Genomic DNA, 15,659 nt, shown 5'->3' with positions numbered 1-15,659 from the left:
CAGGTTGAGTCATAGAAATATTTGTTGTTTTGTTAATATCAAAGACTTGTATTTTTAGTTTACTAAAGATGGTGGGAGTGGGGGCATGAATCATGAGAAAGGATGAAAAGGTATGCCAACATTTCCCACACTGCCAAAAGGGATCAAGTCATGAAACTAGGTTAAATGTTGCTTTCTCTCTTCTAGGACTTATTGTTTCTATTTTAAATTTGTGCATTTATACAGTTACTAGGGGCCCGGTGCACGAAATTCGTGCACTGGGTGAGTGTGTGTGGGGGGGAGTGTCCCTCAGCCCAGCCTGCCCCCTCTCACATACTGGGAGCCCTCAGGCGTTGACCCCCATCACCCTCCAATCGCAGGATCGGCCCCTTGCCCAGGCCTGACGCCTCTGACAGAGGTGTCAGGCTTGGACAGGGGACCCCCATCTCCCCCTGATCACTGGCTCTGGCCCCTGCCCAGGCCTGAGGCCTCTGGCCCAGGAATCATGCCTGGGCAGGGGACCCCCATCTCCCTCTGATCGCTTGCTCCACCCCCCGCCCAAGCCTGACGCCTCTGACCCAGGCTTCAGGCCTGGGCAAGGGGACCATCATATCCCCCCAATCCCCGGCTCCGCCCCCCGCCCAGGCCTGATGCCTCGGCCAGAGGAGTTGACCCTCATCACCCTCCGATCACCAATCACCGGATCGGCCCCTTGACCAGGACTGAGGCCTCTGGCCTAGGTGTCCGGCCCGGGCAGCGGGGACCCGCAGCTGCAGCGGCCCCGCGATCGTGGGCTCCACTTTAGGCCCAGGCAAGGGACCCCTAGCTCCCGGGACTGCCAGCTTCAACCGTGCCCAGCTCCCATCGCTGGCTCCACCCCTACTTCCTGCTATCACTGGCCAGGGCGGCAAAGGCGCCTGATTCTCTGATCATGGCTGGGGGGCAGGGCAAAGGCGGCCCCAGGGCCGCCTTTGCTCTGCCCCCCAGCTCTTAGCTCCCCCCTGGGTTTCCGATCACTGTCAGTGGCAGGGGGCTTCTTCCTGCTTCCCCTTCCACCTCCCTGCATTGTGCCTACATATGCAAATTAACCGCCATCTTGTTGGCAGTTAACTGCCAATCATAGTTGGCAGTTAACTGCCAATCATAGTTGGCAGTTAACTGCCAATCATAGTTGGCAGTTAACTGCCAATCATAGTTGGCAGTTAATTTGCATATAGCCCTGATTAGCCAATGAAAAGGGTATCGTCGTACGCCAATTACCATTTTTCTCTTTTATTAGATAGGATATGTGAACTCAGAGACCTTTGAAAACATGACTTTTACTTTAAAAACTTAGTAAGTATAACTTGGGATTCATGGCTCAGGGGAGTATTCCATTTAATCAACAAAATTTCAAATTAAAGAAGAATAAACTGTTCCACCAATAACTGTTACACAGAAAATCTATGCAGTATTTCCAAGCCCTAATTAAAGGGCATTTTCTTTTAAAGATTCATAAATCCAAGGATTGTTTTGGAGCTCAATGTTGCTATTCCAGGTTTTAGCAATTAAAGAAAGGTCTATATTAGGGTAATACTATTTAAGCAATTTAAGACCAACTGATTTAATTATTTTTCTTTAAATTTCACTTATCTATATGAAATGAGGAAAATAACTTAATATAAAAGCTTTCAGGGTCAGTATGGGGACGATGTTCCGTCACTGTAGGTATATACTCCACAGTGTTTTAATGGACTTTCTAGATGTCGGTAGAGCACAGAATTTGTGGGTAGAGGAATTATTACCAAGGTAATTTCTAAAGTACTGAAAATAATCATTTCTAAATATTTTTCAGAGAAAAGTAATTCATAAGCACTATATTCTTATAAAGTATAAGTGAATCACAAAGTCAAACTACTTTTAACTAACATTTTATCATTTTCAACAAATTACTCTATCAGAAGACACTTACAGAAATATCATAGAGTATGGTAGATTTGAAAGTCCTCACCAAAGTTATTAATTCAACAGAAATGTATTCAATACCTCCTGTGTGGCAGGCACTGTACTAAGTCCTTGCATGGTAAGATGCTATTCCTGCTCTCAAGTAATGTGATACAGGCAGAAATATGTAGAGAACTTCATCACCATTTTGACTGTAATACACTTCTTTAAACATTTAAAGGTATTTTAACTTAAACCCTTATTAACTCTTTTATTCTCCATCTTTCTGCTAAGGAATGAGAATTACATACATAGTAAATTTTCACTACAGAATTTAACATAAGAGGCTTTAATTCAAATACCTGTGCAGCAAATAATTTTAATGATTGCCTTTAAAAATAAAAAGACATACTCTGCAGAAGACAAATCAGTAAGTAGTCAAACCAGTAAATTTATTTAAATTCTTCCTAGGGAATATTCATTTTTCACTATAGATGTCCCTCCAATCTTCTCTTTCATCTTTCATCTTCTGACTATGCTCACTGTTCCAACTACTGGGGCTCTTATTCATGCCTTGACTGAGTACAACTCTAGCTTCTATCAGTGACATTCCAGAAAACCATTCTTGCCAAAGTCACCACTCATGGCCCTCTTAGAATTAAAACCCATGAACACTTTGCATTTTCACCTTATTTGGTATATTTACAGCTTTCGACTGTTGATATTATATGTCTCCTGACATATGCTCATCTCCTGGCATCTATGACATACACTTTTCATATTTTTCATTCTTTTTGTTCCTCTTTCTCTGTCTTCTTTGTAGATGCCTCTTCTGCCTGTTCCCAATTAAAAGAACTTTACAGGTTTAACCTCAGTAGACCTTTTAACCTCATTCTACACCCACTCACAGTCCTTCACATATCATATGCATGTAAGTAACAACATCTGTATGAGGGTGAAAATATAAATCAAAATAAAATTTTAATTTCTATACCAGACTTCTACTCTCTCACTCCTCAGTTCCACATCCATAGAAAAAAAACTTCTCATTAGGTATTTCTATAAGCTCATCACCTCAACACATTCAATTCACTATGCCTCCTGAGACTTCCTCCTCCATCAGCATTTCCTATCCCAGTGAACAGTATAATCTTCTGTTCTATTTTTCAAGCCTAAACATTCAATGATAGCCTTGACTTTTCCCTCTTCTCATTCCACATACCCTAACCACTAGCCATGTTTCCCCCCATCTGGCTTCTGCTTATCCTGAAAATACACTTTGGCTCTAGCTCCTTTACCAAATTTTTCCTGAGCTCACTTAGAACTACATCACTTAGAACTACTTAGAACTTAGTATCTATTGGTCAAACAGGAAGTAGAAAGAGTGAGTGTAGTCAGAAGGTGAGAGAGAAGGTCAAAGGGACATCTATATTTGGAAATGAATATTCCATACCCACTATTGGTGTTACCTCTTCCCCCTTTTCCTCCTCCATATTTCCCATTAGACAGAATAAATATATATATTCTGATTCCTTACTTTCTCTTTCAGATTCCTTACTTTCTCTTTCCTAGTTAAGTTTTCAGAACCATGAGAGCACCTGGTGCAGCATTACAACAAGCATATCAGTTAAAATAGTAGAGCATTATGCTAAGTGAAATAAGCCAAAAGGGAAAGAAAAACACCACATGATCTCACTCACTTATGGATAATAAAGAACATTATAACCTGATGAACAAAAAGATAGATACAGAGGCAGAGAAGCATCGAACAGACTGTCAAGTTACAGTGGGAAGGCTGGGGAGTGTTGTGGGGGGGTGAGGTAAGAGATCAACTGAAGGACTTGTATGCATATAAGCATTACCATTGGACACAAGACAGTGTGGGGGTGGGGTGAGGGCATGTGCCGGGGGGTGGGGGTGGGTAGGGGAGGCCCAAGGAAGGTCAATGGCAGGGGGGGGGGGAGACATATGTTGCCGGGGTCCAACCCCAGCAGGTCCAGGGGTCCCCAAAGGTGTGGACGGAGTCGGCGAAGACTAAATGACACGGATGCTGAGTTCAGTTGATCATCATAGCCGGGTTCTCTTGTCAGGGTCTGGTCAGGATCTCTAGAGAGGTTCTGCTCTGGATCTCCAGCCAGGTTCAGTCTAGGCTCTCCAGTCAGGTTCAGTGTCCAGGTTCCAGTCAGGTTCTCCTGCCAATCTCTGTAGTCAGGTTCAGTCCAGGATCCCTTGCCATGTTCTCTTGCTAGGTTCTGTCTCTAGGTTCTGAGGCCAGTTTCTGTCCAGGATCTTTTGCCATGCTCTCTCCAGCGAAGCTCCCCCGTCTCTAGGCGCTGTCTTCTGAATTCTGTCTCATGAGTTCTGTGTTCTAAGTTCTGGGTGTTTCTGTCTTGCTACAACTGTATTTATACCAGTTGATTCAATCCTATCAATCTCTATTACAAAGGTTAGGGCGTTTCTTATCTCCATTCCAGGGAGAAAAGATTATGTAGTTTAAGCATGATTGTTCGTAGTTAAAGGGATTAATTACCCGCCTGGCACTTAGTTGAGGGGTTTTATTCCCTCCCTAACTTCAGGGGAAAATCCCTACCTGGGGATTCAACCTTTCTCGGAGAGGTGACTTTGGTTAAAACACAGCGCCAAGAAGGTGAGCAAACATATTAAGAACCGTATGCCATATATGCCAGGTCCCTTGAAACAGCAAGGATGGACCGGCTCCCGGCAATATGTACTATTATCTGTAATACTTTAAACAATAAAATAAAATTTAAAAAATAGCAATAATTACTACACAATAGTAAGTAGTGAAGGCAAGATTGAAAGCTACACAGATGGCTCAAGGGTCTGTGTTACTAAACCACTATTTCACATTGTTCTCACAACTTAAGTATTTACTTAAATAAGTTAATATAATCAAGGTTTGTTCTTAATTCAGCAAAATTAAGTCTAGAAGGGCATCAGATAATGTTAATATATGCCTGAGAGTTCAATTTCTCAGGAATAAATATAGATTTTACTTTTTAAATAAAAATCTCCAAATAACACGACAACACAGTAAACCAGTTGAAGCATGTTCTTGGATCTTTGTGCTTACAAGTAGCCAGACTTACATTGAACCCTGTGAACTCAGTGTAGTGTTTAAAGTTAATGTGAATGATTCAGTGGACATAGCTATCTGACTTGGACTAAAAACGTTCTGCTTTTTCTTAGCCATAGAGGCAGCTTTTAATTAAGGATAGACAACTGCTTAAAGAGATGTGTTGAGATGGAAGGAAGGCTATAGGCAAGAAGACAAAATTCACCCAGAGGAAATATATGAGCTAATTTCTTATTTGGGCAGTGAGGCAAAAACCTCTCGTGAATTATTGTCTAGTGTAAAAATTCTGCTCATAATAATGATGGATTTATATAGAGCATATTAAATGATAATTAATATAAAGTAGACTATTATAAAGCAGAAAATATGCAATACTTTTGTAGTTAAAACTGTAGAATCACAGAATCTTCATGTTCCATTAAAAATTAGGAGTGATGTGTTTTTTTCTCATTTACTGTGAAAATCTACGTATAGCATCCCTGAAAGATTACCTAGCCTTTGCAGGAATACTTTCACTGATGGAGAGTCAGATCTTCATGGGGGAGACTCACTCAGCAGTGAGACTCCCATCATTAGGGCATCCTTCATATATGAATATGAATCTGCTCCCATGTGACACACACTCATTGGTCCTTGTGTCCATGTCTTAGCTCATTGTGATGCTATCATAAAATACCACAGCCTGTGTTGCTTATAAACAACAGAAATTTGTTCCAATTCTGGAAGCTGAGAAATCCAAGATCGAGACATGAGCATAGTTTTATTTTGTGAGGACGCTCTTCCTGATTCATAGCCAGTGCCTCTCACTGGTCCTCACAAGGTGGAAAGGGCTAGGGATCTCTCTGAAGGGCACTGATTCCATCCATGAGGGCTCCACCCTCATGTGCTAGCACCTCCTAAAGGCCCCAACTCCTAATACCATTTCAACATAGAAATTTTGGAGGGGAGCACATTCAAACTATAGCAATCACATTCTGCCTTTAGGGTGAAGCAGACAAAATGGCTCTTTGTCAGTGTTCTAATTTTATTATGGATAGCATTACAGACCTAGAAAGGATTGTGAATAACAAAATACACTTCTTTTGCATAAAAGAAAATATAAACCTCAAGTAGTCATACCAGTCATAGAACATGATGTTGATAAAGCTATTACTGAAACACTTTTGACTGATATTTCCTCTGATTCTTAGGTCTTTTTTAATTACATTCTTGCATTTTATCATTATTTTATTATTGTCATGTTACTCTCCCACACCATGTATATTAAGATAATAATCACTTATGATTAGTTCTTGACTGATCAAAGTGAAACAAATAAGTTCATTTTATTAGATTTTAATAATAACCATGGTGCCTTGCCAGGTTGAGCATTGACCCATGAACCAGGAAGTCAAGTTTTGATTCTCAGTTGGGGCACATGCCTGGGTTTCGGGCTCAATCCCAGTAGGGGGCATGTAGGAGGCAGCCAATCAAAGATGTTTCTCTCTCCTCGATGTTTCTATCTCTCTATCTCCTTCTTTTCCTCTCTCTGAAGTCAATAAAAAACATTTTCAATAATAATAATAATAACCATGGCATTCAAAGCAGGAAAAAAACACCAGCAGCTACATTTGTTTCCCAGGTAAGAATTAAGAGATGCTCACCCAAATTATCACAGTGCTAGATAAAGTACTTTTTTAAAAACTGCACTAATCATAAAATAAAAGATAAAAAATAAAAGATAATCTTCTCTATGCATCAAAATGGAATAGACATGGACAACTGTATACAGTTGCACACAACAACACACTGCCAGCACTTTTGTTTTCCAACCTCTCCTAGAGCATCTCATCACATTTTTTCCCCAAATACTTCACCACCAAGACACCTGGATTAACATCTTGCCAGCCTCCATTCTCCTTGCCATTTGCTGCCTAGCCCTTTAAAAAAACAAAACAACAACTTCCTTTCTGTTTTCTGTTGTGGCCGCCCCCTGCTTCCAGAGATCAATTTCTGTATACATCAGAATGGGCTAGTTTATACTGCAATATCAAACAATCCCCAAGTCTCAGTGGCTTAGTATTTGTAAAGGACCATTTCTTGCTCAACTACATGTGTACTCTGTTGTTAAAGATGCTTGGTTTTTCCTAGCCATTCAGGGAAAATGCATGATGAGGGCTCTGGCTAGACACGGGCTGCCGGGGTCCAGCCCCAGCAGGTCCAGGGGTCCCCAAAGGCGTGGACGGAGTCGGCGAAGAAGGAATGACACGGAGACAGCGTTCAGTTGATCAGCAGCCTAGCCAGGATCTCTAGCCCGGATCTCCAGCCAAGTTCTGGTCTGGATCTCCAGAGAGGTTCTGCTTAGGCTCTCCAGAGAGGTTCTGTCCAGGTACTCCAGTCAGGTTCAGTGTCCAGGTTCCAGTCAGGTTCTCCTGCCAATCTCTGTAGTCAGGTTCAGTCCAGGATCCCTTGCCATGTTCTCCCGCTAGGCTCTGTCTCTAGGCTCCGAGGCCAGTCCCGGCCCAGGATCCTCTGGCATGCTCTCGCCAGCGAAGTTCTTCTGTCTCTAGGCTCCGTGTAGGTTCTGTCTTCTGAATTCTGTCTCCTGAGTTCTGTGTTCTGAGTTCTGAGTGTTTCTGTCTTGTTACATCTGTATTTATACCAGTTGATTCAATCCTATCAATCTCTATTACAAAGGTTAGGGCGTTTCTTATCTCCATTCCAGGGAGAAAAGATTACGTAGTTTAAGCATGATTGTTCGTAGTTAAAGGGATTAATTACCCGCCTGGCACTTAGTTGAGGAGTTTTATTCCCTCCCTAACTTCAGGGGAAAATCCCTACTGGGGGATTCAACCTTTCTCGGAGAGGTGACTTTGGTTAAAACACAGCGCCAAGAAGGTGAGCAAACATATTAAGAATCGTATGCCATATATGCCAGGTCCCTTGAAACAGCAAGGATGGACCGGCTCCCGGCAAATTCCCCCTTTTTTATTTTTTAAAAGCAAGCATTAAAAAGAAAAACCTCAAATGCTCTCTTATATCCATTTTAAGAGTAGGATTGGCACTTTCCGCTATTACCTGAGTCCTGATCTATCACCCCAGGGAGAGCTTGCCAATCCTGCACTTTCCCAGGGTAGAAAGGCTGCAGTGGGGTTAAGGATAAGGCTCCTTGGGCCTACCTTCTCCCATGCCTCTACATTTACCTTTCCGGCACCTTTCCTTCCTCAGAAAAGCATGGATGTATTTCTTGTATAAAATGTTCTGTCTGACTGGGAGTAACCTTAATTCCTCTGCTAACAAGCATATATGTTAAAAGATCAATACGGAGTCTTTTTTCTTTAGACTCAGTATGGCACATCTTCTTAATCTAAAGATCAATACAGAGTCTTCTTTCTTTGGACTCAGTATGGCACATCTTCTCAATCTAAGAATCAATACAGAGTCTTCTTTCTTTGGACTCAGTATGGCACATCTTCTCAATCTAAGTTCTGTACTATCCACCTTCTTACCCTACTTATCCTCTATAGGGGGGTCTGTAGCACCCTGGTGGAGTCCTATCCGTCCCGAGTGTGGGGTTCTCAATGGGGGGAGGGGGGCTTTACCTAAGGGAATCCTGTTCCAGGGGTTCCCAAAGGTGTGGACGGAGTCGGCGAAGACTATCCACCCTCTTCCTACGGTGGAGTCTGATCCGTCCCGAGTGTGGGGGTTCTTAATGGGGGAGGGGGGCTTACCTAGGGGAATCCTGTTCCAGGGGTTCCCAAAGGTGTGGACGGAGTCGGCGAAGACTATCCACCCTCTTCCTACAGTGGAGTCTGATCCGTCCCGAGTGTGGAGGTTCTCAATGGGGCGGCTTACCTAAGGGAATCCTGTTCCAGGGGTTCCCAAAGGTGTGGATGGAGTCGGCGAAGACTATCCACCCTTTTCCTATGGTGGAGTCCTATCCGTCCCGAGTGCAGGGCGCTTACCAAGGGGTCCCTGTTCGGGCGCCAGATGCCGGGGTCCAGCCCCAGCGGGTCCAGGGGTCCCCAAAGGTGTGGACGGAGTCGGCGAAGAAGGAATGACACGGAGACAGCGTTCAGTTGATCAGCAGCCTAGCCAGGATCTCTAGCCCGGATCTCCAGCCAAGTTCTGGTCTGGATCTCCAGAGAGGTTCTGCTTAGGCTCTCCAGAGAGGTTCTGTCCAGGTACTCCAGTCAGGTTCAGTGTCCAGGTTCCAGTCAGGTTCTCCTGCCAATCTCTGTAGTCAGGTTCAGTCCAGGATCCCTTGCCATGTTCTCCCGCTAGGCTCTGTCTCTAGGCTCCGAGGCCAGTCCCGGCCCAGGATCCTCTGGCATGCTCTCGCCAGCGAAGTTCTTCTGTCTCTAGGCTCCGTGTAGGTTCTGTCTTCTGAATTCTGTCTCCTGAGTTCTGTGTTCTGAGTTCTGAGTGTTTCTGTCTTGTTACATCTGTATTTATACCAGTTGATTCAATCCTATCAATCTCTATTACAAAGGTTAGGGCGTTTCTTATCTCCATTCCAGGGAGAAAAGATTACGTAGTTTAAGCATGATTGTTCGTAGTTAAAGGGATTAATTACCCGCCTGGCACTTAGTTGAGGAGTTTTATTCCCTCCCTAACTTCAGGGGAAAATCCCTACTGGGGGATTCAACCTTTCTCGGAGAGGTGACTTTGGTTAAAACACAGCGCCAAGAAGGTGAGCAAACATATTAAGAATCGTATGCCATATATGCCAGGTCCCTTGAAACAGCAAGGATGGACCGGCTCCCGGCAACGGGCTTCCAAAATTGCTACTGGGGAAAAAACAAAAGAGTTCCCTCCAATGTTTCTCAATGACTATTAAAGGCTTCTACTTAGACGTGACACATGCCACTTTCACTCACATTTAAACTGGTCAAAGCAAGTCACATGACCAGAGGGGACAGCAAAGTGTAATTCTGTCATGGGTTTGGAAGGCAGAGAACTGGAGTGTTTGTGAAGTCTAAATGATTACCACCTCTCCCAACCCCTTCTGCCAGTTCATCCCCTAATCACAGAAGCGTGTCACCCCTTATTTTTTAAAAGCTGACTTTTTGGGAAAATATCATCCCAAGATGCTTCCCATCAAAATCATATGAATTGTGTCTTTAGACATAAAGACAGGAGCTAACAAAAAGAATCATATTACTTGCTTTGTAGGTATATGTTCTTTTACTACAGATAAAAGTGAGTGAAGATAGTTTGTGGAAGTCCCACTAAAAAAATAGAACAAGCCGAAACCGGTTTGGCTCAGTGGATAGAGCGTCGGCCTGCGGACTGAAAGGTCCCAGGTTCGATTCCGGTCAAGGGCATATACCTGGGTTGCGGGCACATCCCCAGTAGGAGATGTGCAGGAGGCAGCTGATTGATGTTTCTCTCTCATCGATGTTTCTGACTCTCTATCTCTCTCCCTTCCTCTCTGTAAAAAAAAAAAAAAAAAAATAGAACAGTACATGGCATTCATCTGGGATTTAGATTCTTAGATCTTTATTCTTTGTAATTACGCAAAAGCCCGAGAAAAGAGCTTTAGAAGGGAAGGTTTGTGACTATTCTTCCCTTTCCCTTTTAGGGTTTTCAAATATGGCCAAAATTTTGTCTCCTCCCAGACATAAGAGCCCATGTGCCATAGCCTCATCTTTGTACAATTACCAAAAGAAACAAGAACCATTTTCTTCCATGTAGAGACATCTATCACCAAGAATCAAGGAAGAAAGCCACGTAGTTGTGAACAAAGCAGCTTCTGACAGGCACTAGTGAGTTAAAGTAGCTACACATAAGCAAGAGGTAGTTGACTAGAACAAAATTCCAAATTGTACTGTTCACACTGCTGCACATAATCACATTCCAACTTATGAAAGCCTCCCTTGGTAAAATTTCTTCTCCACCATAGATTTTTCACACTAATTTCTCTTTTCTTAATTAGGGCAAAACGGAAAGAAAACATCTCTTTTTTGAGTGGATGACACTCAGCATAGAGTATGTAAATACTATCTTTGATTTCATTTAAAACCTTGCCAATGATTTCTGTATTTTATCTTCTGGAGCTAAAAAAAATATGATCTTTATATTTGCTAAATCCCTTTTTTTCTGAAAAGTATGAAAAGACAGATGTCTTTGCTTCGCACATAATCCTTTCTTTCTTTCTTTCTTTCTTTCTTTCTTTCTTTCTTTCTTTCTTTCTTTCTTTCTTTCTTTCTTTTCTCTCTCTCTCTCTCTCTCTCTCTCTCTCTCTCTCTCTCTCTCTCTCTTTCTTCTTTAGTTCTTTCTTTATCTTTATTATTGAGATTATTACCAATGCCCCTCTTTTCCCCCCAATGGCTCCTCACCACCTGGTTCCCACCTCACCCCAGGCCCTTGCCACTCTATTGTCTGTGTCCATAGGTACTGCATACAGTACCTGCATATAAGATCTTTGTCTAATCTCTTCCCGCACACCCCACACCCCCTTCCCTCTGAGAATCATCAGTCTGTTCCATTTCCATGCCCCTAATTCTATTCCATTCACCAGTTTATTCTGTTCATCAGATATTTTATTCATTTGATTTTTAGATTCACTTGTTGATAGATATGTATTTGTTGTCACTTTGTTGTTCTTAATTTTTTACCTTTACCTTTTTTTTCTTCTTCTTAAAGAATACCCTTCAGCATTTCATATAATACTGGCTTGGTGTTTATGAACTCCTTTAGCTTTCTCTTGTCTGTGAAGCTCTTTATCTGACCTTCAATTCTAAATGATAGCTTTGCTGGGTATAGTATTCTTGGTTGTAGGTTCTTACTATTCATCACTTTGAACATTGCTTGCCGCTCCCTTCTGACCTGCATAGTTTCTGTTGAGAAATCAGCTAACAGTCGTAAGGATACTCCCTTGTAGGTAATGAACTGCTTTTTTCTTGCTGCTTTTAAGATTCTCTGTTTGTCCTTTGCCCTTGGTATTTCAATTTTGATGTGTCTTGGTGTGGTCCTCTTTGGATTCCTTTTGTTTGGGGTTCTCTGCGCTTCCTGGACTTGTATGTCAATTTCTTTCACCAGGTAGGGGAAGTTTTCTGTCATTATTTCTTCAAATAGGTTTTCAATATCTTGCACTCTCTCTTCCTCTGGCACCCCCAAAATTCGGATGTTGGTACGCTTGAAATTGACCCAGAGGCTCCTTCACTATCTTCACATTTTTGGATTCTTTTTTCTTTTTGCTCTTCCAGTAGGGTGTTTTTTGCTTCCTTATATTTCAAATCTTTGACTTGATTCTTGGGATCCTCTAGGCTATTTTTGAATCCCTGTATATTATTTTTTATTTCAGTCAGTGTATGCTTAATTTCTGACTGATCCTTTTCCATTATTTTGGCATTCTCACTAAGATCTTTGAAGGTCTCACTAAGTTCCTCGGAGGTTTCTAGAATATTCTTGAGTAACCTTATAACTGTGGTTTTGAACTCTATATCCACTAGTTTGCTTTCTTCCATTTCTTTTATTTGTGACATGTTTCTTTGTCTCCACATTTTGGCTGTTTCCCTGTGTTTGTTTATATGTGTTGGATAGCTGCTATGTCTCCTTGAGTTGATAGAGTGGCCTTGTGTAATAGGTGTCCTATAGGGCCCAGTGGCTCAGCCTCCCCAATCACTAAGGTGGCCACTCTTGGTGCACCCCTTTGTGGGCCCTGTGCACAGTCTTGTTGTTGTTGAGCCTAGATTGCTATTGGTGTCACTGGGAGGAATCGACTTCCAGGCTAACTGGCTGTGTGGACCAGCTGCGACTACAGTGGGAGAGCTGCTATGCAGGAGACACCCTTATGGGGCAGGACTTGCTTCAGTGGGACTTTGGTGCTCACTGAGTCTGCCTCTTGAGTGGGTCACTTATGGATGTGAAGAGTTGAAATCTGTTATGGTCTCACACTAACCACTGGGTACACTGGCTCTTGGATGTCCAAGGAGCTGCAAAGTCAGCCACTGCCTGGGGCCACCCAGCAGGAGCTACAGAGAGATCTGCAGATTCCTCTTCTTTGAATCGGATTTGCAAGTGCCCAGACAAGGCCCAGCTGTGAAGCAAGGCAGGCTGGTGCTGATGCCAGCCTTGGGCCTTTTATTGATAGCTTTGGGGCTCCATGATCCAGCAGCAACTTGTTTGACAGGTTTTAGGCTGAGAAAGGACAGGCCAAAAGCTGCTGCCCATAGCTTGGGTGGGGTTGTAACTTGGGTGGGGCAGGGTCTCAGGGAATCTCCAAGGTAGAGCAAACAGAAATGTCTGCCAGTCAGTCCTGCACTGGGAGGTCCCAGCACAGGAACAATGACCACTGGGAGCACCTCCGTCTGGAAGAAAGTCACCCCCGCTTTCCTCCCCCAATGCCAGACAGTCCAGTTTCTCCCTGTATCTGTCTAGGTCCCCCAGAGCCTCGCCCAGTTCTGGAGCTCAGAGCAAGTAGGAGCTTATAAATTCAGTTTGAAATGCCAGCCTTTTAAGAGGAGCAGCTGAGTCTCTAGCAGCCTGTGTGTCACTCAGCCCCAATCCGCACTTGTTTTTACAGTCTGTAGTTCTTATTGCCTGTAGGGACTTCTTTCCCCAGTTCTGGAACCCTGGGCTGGGAACCTGTTATGGGGCTGGGACTCCTTGCTCCTTCTGGTGGCCTCTGCAGAGGTGATCTCCCTCCCGATTAGAAAAGTGGCCCACGTGGGTGCTGGACCAGCCCATTCTGTGCCTCTGCACTCCTACCAGTCTCAATGCGCTTTCTTCTTTACCTCTCTAGTTGTAGTACTTCCACTCAGTCAGCTTTCCCGTGGTTCTGGATGGTAGTTGTTCTGTATTTTAGTTGTAATTTTGATGTGGTTGTGGGAGGCAGCAAGAACAGGCATTTACCTATGCCGCCATCTTAGTTCCTCTCTCTGCTTCCCACATAATTTTCATATTCAACTTTTTGTATCAGATTTTCCTTTCTTTTTTAAGAAAGAATACAGTTGTTAAGATAATCTAACTGTGTAGAAATGAATAAAATCAGAAAAAGTGACATTTAAATTCCCCTCATTATTTTATGCTCTCTGTGATTTGAAATACTACCTTGGAAAAATCATCTCTAGTAATAATCTCCTATCAATACTTATACATAAACGACTACTGTAATAATAACTAGGAGGTTTAGTTTATTTTCCATTCAATAATATTATCTGCCAGTGACCAACTAAATTAGTTTAACAACATATACTAATAGACCTGAGTGGTAATATTCAAGGAAAGATGTACTAAGATGACCAGGAAAAATCTAGTATGATTTCTTTTCCTCTAAAACAGCCATCACAATTAAGAGTAGCTAATGACAACAAACATGGAGGCCTTCAGATAATTATGCATTCCTCGCCTTTGTGATAATATATATTTGACCTTGGTAACTGGCCACATTAAACAATAATCAATGGGCTGCCTTTGAAGGTACATTTAAATAATACAAAATGTCTATAAACAAAGTAAGTGTAAGTTTTTTTAAAAGAGATAGGTCATCAACAGTTTTACTATTAAAATCTATCTCCTTTTAGATTGTGATTCTTAAAACCCCTATAGAGAATTCTGTAGGGTGGAACAATTTTTCAGAATCTCACATTCTTATCTGGAACCATTATCTAAAAATGGATTAAAGATAATCATTTGGAAATTTGTAACTGGTTGCATCTTTTGTTCTTCTAGAGGCAGTGTGGTGCAATGATTAAAAACTGGGGCTCCATGAGGGCCTGGGGGGTAGAAGCAGGAGCAGGCTAGAAGAAGCTGATGGGGGGAAAGGAGGACCATTTTCCTTTATTGTTCAAAGGAGGACTTTCAACAATAAAGATTTTTTTCAAATAAATAAAAATTTAAAAAAAATAAATAAAAACACACTGTAAAATATAAATAAATAAATAAATAAATAAATAAATAAATAAATAAATAAAAACTGGGGCCCAAGAGTCAGAGACTCATGCTTATAGTAACAGCACCTACCTTATATATGTCAGAATTAAATGAGTAAATATATAGAATGTTAAGTGCTTACCACAGTGCCTGTAGCAAAATGTGCCTTTAATAAACATTTGCCACAAATATTATAAAGCATATTATTTAAACCAGATACATGGGGCACTTTTTAGGCAGGAAAATATATGGAGGTTAAATGCATCATAAAAATAGACCACACTTGACTCATAGACACGGGTGTGAAAACCTACAAAACCATATTTATTTTTACATTATTGAAAAAAATCTACTTTTGTTTACCTGCTAAGAAATAGGTTTAAAATGCTCTCTATGTCTAGCAACATTTAATGATTAGTGCAAAAGCACAAAGATATCTTAGAGAGTATATTTTCCAAGTACTCAGTAACTATGAGTTTTCCAGCTTATACATAAAACATTCAATGCCCCCAAATTAAATCCAAGAATAAACAGATTTTGCCTTCATTTCAAAAGGCAGGTAGAGTGGCTGGAATTTACCAGGCACAAGGCATCATTAATTACAACTCTTCTGCATGTCAGTGTATATAACTTCTCATAATCATGTTGAATCCCTGTGCTTGGCCAGTGGCACTCAGCCAGGAGGAAGTGCCCTCTTGCTCTCTCCACATTCCTATCTTTTCTGTCTAATCTTATTCAAATACTCATAAATAATGGTGATGCTACTTTAAAAAAAGCACATCGAAGTTCTACCCGACATAAA

The 15,659-nt window shown here is 42.0% G+C and overlaps 1 protein-coding gene across 3 annotated transcripts in view; it reads right to left on the bottom strand.

The window, feature by feature from the left end:
* The window catches only part of TMEM117 (transmembrane protein 117), a 449,537-nt gene that overhangs the window by 141,571 nt on the left and 292,307 nt on the right, over positions 1-15,659 (bottom strand). The gene's annotated exons all lie outside the window — the stretch shown is intronic.

This window comes from Myotis daubentonii, chromosome 2 (genome assembly GCF_963259705.1).
Source record: "Myotis daubentonii chromosome 2, mMyoDau2.1, whole genome shotgun sequence".
NCBI lineage: Eukaryota > Metazoa > Chordata > Mammalia > Chiroptera > Vespertilionidae > Myotis > Myotis daubentonii.
The sequence above is the reverse complement of the archived record's forward strand: the minus strand, read 5'-3'. Positions and strand labels throughout refer to the sequence as shown.